Below are 13,153 nucleotides of genomic sequence, written 5' to 3'. Positions count from 1 at the left end.
ATTTTAACACATATATTAAAAAATTGGCTAGAACATGATCAATGATATATTGTGATCTATATGAGCTTATTATTTTTGCTACCATGATTCCATTTTTTTTGGTTTTTAGAATTTTAACAATTTTTTAGTTTGGTGACTCATGTATAAAATTAAGGTTAATTTACATGTCGTTTTAGATACGTGTATGAATTATCGAAAAAAATCCAACTAAAAAAAAGTAACTATATGATTATTTTTAAATTATTGCGGTATAACGCTTCATTATTATTGAAAAAATGTAAAAAAATTAGCAAAAGCATTCTAAAATTGTCTATGAAGTACATAATATACTTTTAAAAGATAGGTGTTGTTTTTCGATGGAATTTAAAATATGCAGAAAATAACATGCTTTTTTTTTATCATAATAAAATAGAATCTATTCTAAACAGTGTCTAGATTTAATGAATTATGGCGTTTTTTTTTTAAATCCAGATACAAAAACTTATTGAAATTTATTATCTCAAATTTGATTCAAGATGTCTAATCGCAGCAAATACAGGAAAATATTCTTCATATAAAAACATTTTTTAAACGCTTTACTTTGAAATCAAATCATTTTTTTGATTCATGTTAATTGTTTTAGCGATCTAAAATGTAAATGGTCTTAAGATTTAAATTCTACAATTTCAACGCTCTTTTAAGCCCATAAATCTATCGAATACACTTTTTATCCGCATCAAATGCTTTTTAAAAGCTGCTAATTTTCTTTAATTATTTATAAAAACATTGCAAATTTTTCATCAAAAAATAATCTTTTCGATAGAAATTTGAAATGTGATCAATTAAATGCTTTTTTTTATTAATCGTTTTTATTGGAATATCCATACACCTATTAAGTTGTTATTTTTTCACACAAAAGTTTGTTTTTTTGCCAAGCGGTCACGCCCAAAACAGACTGAAAAATTTTGGCTTTTTATTTCAAATATGTCTTCTAGATTATGTATAAAATATATTGGACACTTCTTCGTTGGTTCTATTTTTTTCAACTTAGAATTAACTAACTATATTATATTATGGAAAATAAGTATAATTTTAATCATATATTCTATATGCTTTAACCCAACGCTTATTTTTATTATTTTGTTAAGATAAAATTGACACTTCTTCTATCTAATGTTATTTTCCTAATTTTTAATAGGGATTGTAAAACGATATCCTTGGAAATTAAATTTTTACTTATCAACGAAAGTATTTGTAGCTATTAAACCTATTACTAAATTTGTTGCCAAAACGAATTTTTTATCGTTAACTTTATTAAAAGACGTTATATAAATATCACGTAAATTGTCGTAAAATGAATGTATTTTAATGTTAATTTTGTCTCTATGTGGTGATGAATTCATTTATGTCACAAAAATCATATTAATTGTATAAAATATCCCCAATTTGTGTATCTTACGATATTACAGCGATTTTTTTATCGGACTAATCACAAAAAATTGTTTATAGCAAATTTTTATATAGATGATTAAAAATAAATAATATTGCGATATATTATAAGAATATTAGTTAGACAAACAATAAATAAAATACCAAGAATCTTATATTTATAATATATTTTCATGAGAATTTAATAAGGTTTTACTCTAAGGATAGACAATAAACTGTGGTTTAACCTTTAAAACCCAGAATCAATTTATTTGCACATGATAGGCATGATATTGATTTTATCAAGTCTAAATAATGTTTGTTTAAGAGTTTGAAATATTGGTCTATTTTAAAATCATTATATTTGAGCGCTAATTTTAATATTCAAAAATATTCCGTTAAATCATAAACAACTAAGAATCCAAAATCATGATATAAAAATATATTTATAATTAGCTCTGAAGTATCTTCAAATAAAACAATTTTTCTTCTTTTAATAATCTTATAAACGGAATTACATCAAGCCTATATAAAAGCATCTTATAATGAGATTTTATATCTTTTGTATAGGGATACACATCTTCGGTTAATTTTCTAATTTTTTTCCATTTATTTCTTTTTTCTAATAATAAAATAATGGATTGTGTTATTTTTATGGAACAGAACATAAGTTATAGATCTTTTAGAATTTTTTTTAACATTGCAACTCCATGTATATAAACAATTTACCAAAAGGATTATAATGTAAATATTACAAAGATGGTTTTTTAAAAAAAAATACAACTTTATATGAACAACTAAAAAAATTTAAAAATTCTAATCGAATTTACTTTATTTATTTATGTTTTACTTCTATTACTTTTTAGGAAGTTCGCTTTATATACATAGGAACTATTGCTTAACTGCTGCGTCTCTCTGTGGGACTCCTCCAGCACTTCTTGTCACCCGTAATCACCGTGGATTGGGCCCTTTCTCATAGGCGGCAGTCATTATGTGGAGGGAATGAGATTCTGTATACTGTTCATCGCTACAAGCTACAACCACACTCTACACTTACCTATATCCTTGCTGAACGGTGTGGGATTGTTTTCAATACTGGAGGCACAGTTCAATGGCTTACACAGCAACCTCCTTTTTCTCATGGCTTGTCAGTGCTTTATGGTTTATCTTATATGGTTCACTGGCCGCCCCTTGGGTATTTTTCTTTAGAGTAAATTCGTTTCGGAAATTAGTGGGGTGGGTGGAAATGGAAACCGCGACCCCTGACCTAGGGGTCAGACTTGTAAACCACTCAACCACACCACCCTATATGAATAACTAAAAAATATAATTTATAATATTAATGTAATATTGTAAAAATTACTATAAATTATGAATTAAATAGATAGGAGGTGTTTTTTGTCAATTCAAGGTGGTAATTAGGTTTTGTGTAGATGTAAAAATAAATTAAAAGAATAATGGATCAAAAATAAGCGTAATTTTGATGAACTTTAAATATTGTTAATAATCAACGAGAAACATGTATACTTACCTGAAACAATAATTAACTGAATTCAATATGTAAATTCAAATCAAATTTCTAAATAGATCAAAGAACAATAAAGTAAGAAATAATCTTAGTTAATTAAACTAGCCTGCCTGACCAATAATGCATAAATAATATCAAATTGATTAAGTTCTAAATAAAGATGAGACAAATTGAAGTATAATTATATAATACACGTTTATTTTTTATCGCTTCACCGAAGTTAGTTTAATTTTATGATTTGAATGTAAAAATTATCATAAAATAGCAGTTACAAAAATTTAACGAAAATATTTTGGTATTATTAATCAGAAAAGATCTCAGATTGAAAGAGTTAAATCCGATAATTTATATGATATCACTTATTGAATAAAAAATGAAGCTAATCAAATATCACGATATTTCAATCCAACCAAGATATTTTACAGAATATCAGGGCATTAAAATCGATGATTTCTTTTCAGTTTATGTATATAATAAAAGTTTATATTTTTATAAGTAATGCTCATACGTTTCTTTGTACTGTGATATAGATACAGCATGAAAAGCAAATTGAAAAAATATTAATATAAAATCATGTATAATATAAGAAAATTATACACGTTATCACGTGCAAAAGAAATAAGTAGAGTTGGATGGATTGCTTGCAATCCGAAAAATTCGCTTTAAATATAATAAGATCCTAAAAAACGAAGCATATTATACTCCTTTAGATTTTATATATTTATGCTAAATTTTCAACAAATATTTAAAATTTTCGTATATATACACCGAACATAAATTTTTTAATTATAATAAAAGCAATTTTTTTTACCGTGATTAGCCAAGTAGATTTTTGAACCTAATGCTAAATAGAAAGATGAATTATCGAATATAGTTGTTCAATATTGTATTTGATTTCTAAATTTGTATTTTCTCATATTTTCTTTTATTACAAATAATTTTAGAACATATACTTGAAAAGATTTCCCAAATTATCCATAATACGATCAATTTAATATAGTTATATAGGTGGAAATCTATTTTCTGTGTATATTATATTGTATTTCACCATTTTATACGTTTTATATAGTCTGTTAATTTTTCGGACATTAATTTATAATTTTAAATTACATGAACTTAAGCAAGTCTCATCATGGTTATAAAAAAATTACTTATGTGTAAAAAACTATAAAAACTTGCTAATATATTAAATAATAAGAAATTAGATAATTAACGAAATTTATAACATATGAAACTTTATTATTACAAATAAACGAATATGAGGAAGATCAAAACAAGAAGTATATATACTTTGATAGTAATTTACATACTTTACTATTAGAAGAGTTTTAAAACGCATATAGTTTCATTATGTAATTTTATTTAAAATAGAAAGCAGTGATTTATCTTAATCATAAGGATCAGCATAGCTCATTTGTAAAAGTATAAAATTGTATATTTATTAGAGCCCCATAGGAAACAAAAACAAAAATTTCCTAGATATTTTATTTTTTATTTTTAAAAGTTTTAACATTTTTATAAAAAGCCAAATTATCTATAACGGATAAAATAGCGGGAATAAAAATTTATATGGCAGAAAATCAATATAAACGGAAATTGATGCAAAAAATTATGATTATATATGGATTACAAGCTAATTAACAATTTAAATATGTATGGGGAAAAATTCAGTAAATATAAAAATATTTAATCAGCAAATATTAGAAATTATTTCGTTTCAACATAAAAACGTGCCACAATAAGCATAATACTGTTTTATTTGACTGCTTAATAAAAAAACAGAAGAACAGAAGGTTCTACAGGCATATTTTGTTGTTTAATACAACAAGAGGAAATACAAACTTTGCATCTTGAAAGAACAAAATATTATAAATTGAAAATAACAGAGATAAATAGTTTAAAATTATTAAATGGTAAATTTGAGAATATTAATTAATAAGAGAAAAGCATATTGTTGATTCTGACATTGAAATTCTACTTATTAATTTAATACTGTAATAAAACATAAATGCAGGAATTAAACACTTTATATGGGCTTAGAACAAACATTATTTTCTTTTACACTTTCTAATATTTCCTCTATTTCCGAAGATTAAAGACCGGGTTTTTAGAAATTTTTAAAACCAACTAAAATTTTTCAAATTGACTGTTTAAAATATATTCTAATTACTGTATCAAAATATATGGTGATTTGTGATTAGGTATTCGTTTTTATAATTTTTTTCATTAATATTTTTTAAATTTATGAGTAGGTAATTTGGTAATAATTGTTTCGGTTTGTTTATCTTTACAGTATCGATCAATATATTTAAATTCTTTCGAGGCTCAAAACTTTAATTGTTATTCTCAAATATTTTGTTTGTGCGCATGCCTCTGCTTCAGTTAAGATTACCAACCCTTTAATATACTACTTATGGTAGTTTGTGATCACATCAGCCCGTATATAGCCTATGGTATACATTTTTAAATTAATATATTTATTAGGAAAGGTAAATTTGCTAGTGCATCATATTTTTTTGCGCATAATTTTCTGAATTAGTCAGGTTATCGATAATCATAATATAAATTTGTAAAAATCCTGTAGAATAAAAGCATAAAAAAACCATAATTATATAAGATAAGAAACTACGGGAATTATGCTTATAGGCATAAAAATATCAAATTTAAAGTTTTTCAAAAAATCGAGATTTATAATAGCATTCTATTATATTCTAGAATATATTATGTGAAATTAGTGATCAAAAATACCGGTTGAATATTTACAAAGATAAAATACACGCGAATTCTTCCAAAAGCATCTAGATAATACAGTATAAAACATAGAAATGCATAATACAAAGAAGCAGATTACCGATTTAAAAGCACAATGATGCAACAGATATTTAATATGAGCTTAAAGTAGTGAATTTAAAAATTATATGTAGTTAAATGATACCTTTAATTTGGAAATAATTAAACACAATAAAAAAATAAATTAGATATTATGATTCGCCAGGGTCATGAATCAGGATGTGTTAAATTGTTTAAAAATCTTTATTTTAGATTAGAACCATTCATTTATCTTTGTTATTATGTGTTTATATCCATATCTGGTATTTCTTAGTACATTCAAGCTTGATTGCATATATAAAAAAATAGGATTTAATGATGCACGATTATTATTCTTTTAAAGTAGCTTTGTTCAAGAATAACTTATAAATGATCATTGTTAATGTTACTAAGCCGCAGAAAAACATGAATTTATTAGTTTAATATAAAAAAAAGATGATTTTTTTTAAACAAAATAATGAACTATACATGCTATTCTTTTATATTAGAATTATATTAGCTTATTAAAATTTTTTCAATGCATGATGAAGGTTTTGCACGAGAATTTTTTTTTAATGAGGAAAGTGATAAACAAAAGATTGTTTATTTATGTGTTGTTTTTTGAAAACGAGTTACGATTGAATCATTTTTTAAAGAAATATAATCAATTTTTGGGGTATAAGATATTCAAATTTAATTTATATAGAATATTAGTTGTTATTTTTACAAGTATTTGTTCTATTTATAAGCATCATATTTATAAAATTTCAAGTAGTTTAAGGTATTTTAAATACATTTAGAACAAATAAAAGGAAATGTTGCAAGCTACAATTCATTTTATCCTACAATCAAAAGCATAAATTTTATCATTTACAGATTTCCAATCCAACCTCACAAGCCCGTGCATATTCTTCATTTATAAATCAACGAAAATTTTAAGCGAAAAACTTAAGAAAATATGAAAAAAAAAACTCAATGTATAATTAAATTGAATGCAAGGCATTACATCGACAAAAAAACCCTTCAAATGTTGATGCTATAAATTTTAAATAAAATTTATCATAGAAAATTATATTAACCAACTAAAAAGCAGGTAATATTAGCTAGCCATGGTATTAACAGTGATCCAGTAAAAAAATAGAAACTACAGTCTAAATTTCTTGAAATATATGGAATTTTATGTAGTTAATATAAAAAAAATGTGATGAGAGCTGAAAAGACAAACCATGAGATAATTTATAACTAAAATTGTATTACCGGGAAAATAAAAATAAATTTTTAATGGGCATAAATAAAATATTTATATGATTTTTTACGCTTTTAAATGCATTTATATAAGCTTTTCGGATCATATTATTGTATATTTTATTTTTATAAATACAAGAGCATCGATATATCACGAGCATTCCATTTGCAGCATAATAAAGCACATTAATATTATGTGAAATATATAAAATATTATAGTTTTAGAGTTCATAATATATTTAGTTTATTTTATCAGGATCTTTTTTATAAATTTGGAATTATATTAAAACTATGATATTATTATTAATAAAGGGTAGACTAGATTAAATAAATATACAGTGAAAAATATATTATAATCCCATTCGAGGTTCTATAAGTGTGTAAATATATTTTTAAGTTGATATACTTATAAATAAAGGCCAGACTAGATTAATCGAAGTATACAGCAATAGATACAATTTCCTATTGAGTGTATGTGATAATAAATAACATAAATCTAAAGAGAGTTTACAAATAAATTAACATCTACTTGTGTGACAAAAAACAATGAAAGACTTTTAAAGTATTAATATATTGATAGTTGATCTCATCATGATTAAAGACGCATTTTCGATAAACTTCAAATAATACAATTATAGTTATGACATGGATAAATTCATATATAATTTTAGGCAATCGATGGGGTGGTTACAAAATACCACAAGTCGTATATTAAGGAGTTAGGAATGCCAACTGAAGCAGAAGCATATACACAAACAATAGGTTTGCTTGAACTACTATAAAAATATTTAAATCCAATTTACTTATGTCCAATTGCGTAATCCAAAATAAAATATGATCTTTAAAAATTACTTATAACGAGAGTTAAGTTAATAGAATAAACTTGAAAATTTTCTATGCAATGCTCTAGTTTTGAGGTTTCCGTGAGATTAAAGGCATAGAACCATGGGGTGTTATTGTTTTGAATCCAAAAATCGTATTTTTTCCCGGTAAAATGTATAAATACAAAGGATCTAGATTTAATATACTATAAGTTTTATAACATTATGAAACTTTAACAAGCCCACAAATAGAATTTTTGTAAAAAAAAGCGAAAAAGAAAATATATCTGATCTTTAAGGATAATAGCTATATTATTAATTTACGTTGAGCACAATAATTAGCATATAAAATGATATTAGACATCATCGATGCAAATTTTAGATATCTAATGTACGTTTATTAACTAAAAAGGAATTTATGTTTTAAATACCTTTCTTAGCTTACGCTTTAATATCAAGTTGGATGAATTTCTCGTTATGATAGTTATATATAGTGAAATTATTATAAATAAAAAGTTCTCTATAAAATAAATATAATATTAAGATTTAGTTATGATAGTTATGTGTACTGTAAATATTGATGATAAATAGTTCTCTATAAAATAAAAATAAAATAAATTTTTAACTAACATAGGTTCGTGAGCTTTAATTTTTGATAATCAATAGAATAGATATAATATAATATTAAGCATTAGTTATAATAGATATATATGATTTAAAATATTTTTATGATTTTCTCCCAATAGAATCAGTTAATCGAATGTGAATTTATCTTAAAATAGTTTTGAGTGGAGCAATTATTGATTATTTGCTATAAATTTATAATTATTAGCTGTAAAGTTTTGTTTTTTTTTGCGGGTTAAGTTTCTTCTTTTTATAAATTCCATCTACTGAGATGTAGACAAAACATTAGGAATATTGCACAGCTTCTTAATGCATCTTTTGACACATTCCTCTGATCTAACTTCTTGCTGTCAAATGATATGAATTCAAGTAAAATGCGAAGTGTTAGAGCTTGCATGTATGCAACAACTTCATCTTGGATTTTTAACAACTTTAAATATTTATTATGGATATTTGTAACCACCCATTCCAAGTCATATCACACGCTATTAATTATAGTTGATTTATATTTTTAATGATAATATTTAGAATGATATATTGTGATTTGAAAATACAATCCCTTTAAAGCTTTTAATTTTCAAAAGCAATCATTGACTGCATTAAATATATTTTATAATTGCAGAATTATTTTATGAAATCTACAGTCTTGGCTTATTAATTAATTTAAATATAGATAAGAAATACAATTACAAGCATATCAAGATTTCTTTGAAATTTAAGTTATGAAATCCATTTAAAATTTAGAAAGCTTTTAATTTCAGTATGAAATAAATTTAAATTTATTGTATTACAATAGTATTGAACTCAAAATATAATATACGTAAATTTGAAACACCTTTTTTTTAAATATTTACATTCGATGTGCAAATAAATTTAATGCGAAATATTGTGTTGATAGGAATTATTCACCAGCAGATTATCGATCGATTTTCTTTAATATTAAATTAACTTCCATGGATTTGAAATATTTTGTTTCAATAATAATTTTTAACCCCATAAAATGACATTTGTAGATCCTCTCAAGCTTACTAAAGTCGAGTCAATGAAGCAACCTAAACATAAGCTAATGTTCCCAGAAGCACGATCATCTTTTCTTATGGTCAGATGCGGAACTTGCGGAGGTTTAACTGTGAGTTTCAGCCATAGCCAGACGGTTAGATTGTGTGATAAATGTGGAGTCGTAATTTTAACGCCAAGTGGTGGTAAAGCGATTGTAAGTGAAGGTTGTGCCATTAAATGTGCTAAGAAGCATTTCGCGGATATTACTAATGAAGGCTAAATAAATTAAAGTTTACTTACATTTTTTTTATGCATTTGAACAGAGCTTTGCTGTATTTTTTTATTTACATATTTTTATAATAGCTATAGATTTAAATTTAGTTATGATATCATCTTTTTTCTTTTGTAAATATTGTTACGCATACTTTGCATCCATAACAATTAACTAGATATATTGGATGTATTTATAACAGAGCTTTACAATAAACACGCTTTAGAGAAAGTTGTCACCATAATTTCGCATCGACAAAGATTGAAAAAATATATGAAATGCATATTTGACTAAGTTATACTCAAAAACGATTATAAAAACAATAGGAATATCGATTTTTGATATTTCTATTTGTTTATACTATACTACGTGTATATATCTTCTAAAACATATAAATTCATTGGTCTATCGCGATTATGTAAAAAGACGAGAAAAAAGTTAAAAAAAAGTTTATAGAAGAAAGAATATTTTGAAACATTTGGAACTACAATTTTTGAGAAATTATAAAACCTTTTAACAATAGTCGATAATTATTATTTTCGGTATAATAAAGAATATGGGCAGTTTATATAAAAAAGCATCAATCCACACATTTTTTTTGTGACTAAACTAAGCGAATACGCCCATTTTACCATTTCTCTTTAAAAAAATACACACCAGAATCTGCGCATCTCCATAACCGGAAAACATACATAAAATACACCCTCTATGACCGGCACCACGATATAAGCAAGTAATCGCATGTTAACCAGGTAAAATTTTAGTTTTTTTTTAAAAGATGCGCTATATCTACCACATTTGTAATATTTGTGCAATGAAAAAATAACCTATATATATTCTTAGCAGACTATTATATACATTGAATTTTGTAAATATTCCCGATATTTATGCGGTAAAACAAACCCCAGCTTGTCAAATTTTTCAATCTTAAAAATTATTTCAGGTCACATATGAAATACAACCATAAACCAGATAAAATATTAATTTCCACTTGTTCGCTTATTTTTAGATTTTTAAATATTTTATCAATATTTATTGAGTATACAGGGTCAATAACTTCGGGGGGAAAAGATTTCCCATGATTTGTTGTGCAAAAAATCAATTCAATGATTTATATTTCCATAATATTTACCACAAATAAATCGTGTTTTACTTTATGATTTTGTTTTAAACATATTTATCGACTTTACATTATTTTTTTATTCGTTTTTAAGATAGATTTTAGACTAAGATTTCATTAAATATATATCACTGTTATTTTACTTTCTAATGAATACGTAATTTTTGTATAAGTTTGTTGCTTATCCATAATAATTATATTTTTAAAAATGTATTAACTGGAGTTAATGACTCTTTATATTTAATTATCGAGTTGATACATTCATTGTTATAAACATTGCCATAATTTATAGAAGTGATTTAACAATCAAATAAGCAAAAACTCGAACTTGGAAAATAGTATTTACTCCGATAAAGAACTCTTACATGTGATATTTATAGCTTTTAAACACTTCGATTTAAAAGTAATAATACCGATATATGAATATGTTTTTTGTCTTTTTTTTATAGATTATACTGTATGTATTTTATATTATAGATAAATAATTACAATTCGCAGATATGTCGCATGTTATTTTTTTGATGCTAAAGAAATTAAGCAGATATATTTTTATTCTATTTATTCCCGTTTATTTGCAATATATGTGAAAAAAATACGATGAAGACAATTATCGATCATAAAAATGAAGTGGCATAAAATAAAACCTATATATTCACCTTAATTACTTTTCAAAGAGAATGAAATTCATTTATATAAAAAAAATGTAAATTCTTATTTTTTGCCACATACTTTAATCATAGCGAAAACATCAATCATAAAAATTACATGGTCTGTACAATTTTTTTATACTCGACTTTGTGAATAAAGTAAAAGTGAAATGGTAATCTCAATTGGAATCCAAATAATATAAAATTTATTTTTATATTTTATATTTGCGAATAATAGATTTTTTTTGACTAAGCACATTAAAACTATGAAATAATCTAGAGTGATATCATTGCATAAAATATCTTAATACAACTTTATAATCTAGCGGTAATATATTAACAAAACAATTTTCTGTTTTAGTTATTTTGCAATTTTTTATATGTCGAATAAAAATATACACGATGTATTTAAAACATATACAACAATCAAATCAGAGTATTCTACTTTTTATCTTTAATTTTCTTATAGATGAACAAAAAAACAAACATAATCATTGTTTTATTAGAGAATAGTGTCTATATAAATTAAAATTACGTGCAGTTTTATTTGTAAGTTTCAGTGTTAAACAAAATAACAAAAAAATATATTGGAACATAATTAATGCATGTCAAACTTTGATTTACATTTGTCAGCTTCAACATTTATATTAAGCCGTATATATTCGAAAAAAAGATCATTTGAGCTTTAGTAAAATAGACAACAATGTATTAGAGCGTAAAGTTGTGCAAAACATATTATTTTGTATATATCTACCAGTTGAACTGAACAAAAACACAAATAAATCTGCATTTATACATAAAAATAAATATAAACGAAAAATAAAAAAACTTGTATTTTATAAAATTAGTCAAAAAATTTCAAAATAGGAAACTAGAAAAAACATATATGAAAAAGGTAAATTTCAAAACCTCAATTACCAATGATATAACAATAAAAAAAACTCCAAACTATAATTTTCTGAAAAATTACAGAAAATCATACATTGGCCTTTGTCACACACCAATAAATTCATATTAAAACACAATAATAAAATACAAAGGATTCAGGAATTTTATATGCCAACCCATGAAAGATTCCATAGAATTGTCTTAAGCATCATCAATAAATTTTATCGAATAAATGATATATATCATTGTGCGATATAAACATGAACCATTAAAATATACAAATATAAAATTTATCAAAGACATTTAAGAAACAAATTCTGGCAAAAAAGTGCAACGAAACTTGTTTAAAGAGAAGAAGAAAACTCTAGAAAAGATCGTAATTGTCAAATATACACATATTATTAATATATAAAATAAAAACGTTGCAATAATAAAGATATAACTTGATCAGTTATAAAAAACATAAAACAAAGTTTTCAAGCATCACTGGGCATATATAATCGTCTGTATATCAAAGTTTGCTATGAGATATGAATTTAGAAGCAATATAAAACATTCTCTTTTATATTGAAACGGCAATACTAGAAATAAACTTCTCAAACTAGTAGAAAGAAGAGAAAACCCATAATAAAACAAACAATATGCTATCAAATTTTTAAAACAAAAAAATTGATCGAAATATATGATAAAAAAATTAGAAATAAAACTATATGGCATATCGACAAGATAATTTCGTCAAAACGATGTACTTATGTTTAAAAAAATTTGATACACAAAATAAAATTTGTAAATTGT

Source organism: Rhyacophila brunnea, unplaced genomic scaffold (genome assembly GCF_057557595.1).
Source record: "Rhyacophila brunnea isolate RB1 unplaced genomic scaffold, BYU_Rbru_1.0 scaffold_45, whole genome shotgun sequence".
Classification (NCBI taxonomy): domain Eukaryota; kingdom Metazoa; phylum Arthropoda; class Insecta; order Trichoptera; family Rhyacophilidae; genus Rhyacophila; species Rhyacophila brunnea.
This window is presented reverse-complemented; position numbering follows the sequence as displayed.